Below are 2,751 nucleotides of genomic sequence, written 5' to 3' on the forward strand. Positions count from 1 at the left end.
ATTATTTGTAGAACTTACAAAATGGGTCATATCCACAGTGTTACAAGAATAAGGCACCCAACATTATCCATATAATATAGACCCTTTAGGTTATTACTTGAATATTATCCACCTGTATGTCAATTACATATTGTTCAAGTCTCATGAAATAACCTTGGATTTTTACTGTAATAGATAACTCATTATTGCATATTTAAAATAATAAACTATTATGTCAAATAACTAATTAACTACGAGGCTTTAGAGAATAAATCCCAACAATCCTTACACTGCACCTACTGCATAATCGCTTGCGTCACACATTAATTCAAAAGGTTGCATTCAATCAGGGGCGACGAGTATGGGTGCAGTGAGCAACGCATGCCATGGTATTTAAAACACATGCTGGCATTGTTAATCAAAGTCAAAGGACTTGTTTGCTTCCAATAGTGCACTGAGAGGTCGGGCAATCATAGAGAAGCCTTTGACAAATCTCCTATAAAAACAAGCATGGCCAAGAAAACTTTTGAATGCCTTCAAATTGGCAAGGGCACGCAACTTAGTAATCACATCAATCTTTGCTTAATCAACTTCTAATCCTACTGATAGCTTGTGGAAATACAAGCTATTGCAGCCTTTTACTTAGAATTATGAGGGTTGATGAGTAGAAAATGTGTTAATTTTTCTAAGAATTCATGTGGAATAATGAGCTTGCATTGATCAGTATTAAAAATTCTCGCTAAACCTATATCATGTGTTATTTTGCGTCAAAATGTCTATTTTTTAATTGTCGCAAGAGTGGATCACATGCGTTGATCCTAAACCATCGCAAAGTTGATCGCATGCGTTGATCTAAATGAAGACAAGTTGGTCGCATGAAATGCCGCAACTACAGTGATAACCATGATAGGAGGATGATCGTAAAGTGGGTTGACTGCGTTGATACTTCAGAAGAAAAAATCATGAACGCATAACTTGGAAGTATAAAAGAGATAAAATCATGATGACATTTCACCTACCGTGACAGGAATGGTAGTAATTCAGAACGGGAATACCAAAGCTGTCGACATTTGAGATCTATAAATAGAGTCTTGAAGCTTAAATTCAAAGCATCTGATACTTCTGCCTTGGGCAAATTCCTGTGATCACAGATGAGAGCAGGAGTAAGAAAGTCTTTGAGAGTTCTTCACGTTCAAAACTTGTATCTCGCTCTCTCCTTGCCTTCCACTCTCTCCTCGTATCTCGCTCCCTCCTTGCCTCTCGCTCTCTCCCTGTATCTCGCTCTTTCCTTGCCTTTTGCTCTCTCCTTGCTCTCTGCTCTCTTCCTGTCTCTCGCTCTCTCCTTTCCTCTCGCTCTCTCTCATTGCCTTCTCGCTCCATCCCTGAATCTCTCTGCTCTCGTTTCTGTGAGTCTCTCTTCTTCTTACGTTTTTTCATTATCTTAACTTTTTTGTGTATTTTATGAATGTTTACGAAGTTTAATGTGTTGTGTGTGTGTGTGTGTATCGTGTGTGTGTGTGTTGGGGGGGGGGGGGGGGGGGGGGGGGGGGGGGGGGGGGAGGGGGTAAATTTGGTTAAATCATTTTGGATCATAATTTGAGTTTTATGTGTGTTGGTCATTGTTTACTCGTTTTGTATGTTTTTTATGTTCAGGAGGTTTCATGTTTGTCATGGGGGATGGGTAGAGTTTCATTACACCTATCTTATCCTTGAACTTGGCTATTTAAACAATTTTGGCGATAAATTTGAATTTTATGTGTGTTGGTCATCATTGTTTACTTCTTTTGTATGTTTTTGATGTTTGGGGAGGTTCCATGTTTGTCGTGGGGGGTGGACAGAGTTTCATTACACCCGTCTTGTCCTTGAACTTGGCTATTTTGTGTATTTATTAATGTTTACGAAGTTTAATGTGTTGTGAGGGGAGGAGGGTGTAAAATTTGAGTTAAACAATTTTGGGGACAAATTTGAGTTTTATGTGTGTTGGTCATCATTGATTACTTCTTTTATATGTTTTTGATGTTCGGGAGGTTCCATGTTTGTCATGGGGGGTGGGTAGAATTTCATTACACCTGTCTTGTCCTTGAACTTGGCTATCTTGTATATTTATGAATATTTACGAAGTTTAATGTGTTGTGGTGGGGGGGCGGGGAAATTGAGATAAACCATTTTTGGGATAAATTTAAGTTTTATGTGTGTTGGTCATTCTTGAGGCGTTTTGTGTGTTTTTGATGTTCGGGAGGTTACATGTTTGTCGTGGGGGGTGGGTAGAGTTTCATTACCACCTGTATTGAAGTTTGAACGCGTTGTGAATGTTTATCGATATAACATTTCAATGTTTTTGTTTTATTGTAGAATGCTGTTCGGAGATGAGATGAGACAATTATTAAAGATGCTGTGTTCAAGAAGTGTTCTAGATGTTGTTTTGATTTTACTTCTTTTATGTATTTGTGATATGAATGTTTATCGACTTCGTTTGGATATTGTAATTTTTTACTTGTTATAATATGGACTTCATTTTCGTTTTTTAGTTATGTGAATCTTTATTTGGTATAATATGTTTTACAGGTTTTCAGATTAAATTTTAAAAAAATTACAAATGATATATTAAATTTTAATACTCCCCACACATGTAGGATCTCCCGACGTACTTTAAAACGACTTCGGGAGTTATGGTGGAACTCCCAACGCCTACATGGCGTCAGAAGTTAGGGGAAACTCCCAACGCCTACGTGGTGTCGGGAGTTCCCCCTTAACTTCCGATGTTGTTTCAAA

The sequence above is a fragment of the Benincasa hispida genome, chromosome 10, assembly GCF_009727055.1.
Source record: "Benincasa hispida cultivar B227 chromosome 10, ASM972705v1, whole genome shotgun sequence".
Lineage (NCBI taxonomy): Eukaryota > Viridiplantae > Streptophyta > Magnoliopsida > Cucurbitales > Cucurbitaceae > Benincasa > Benincasa hispida.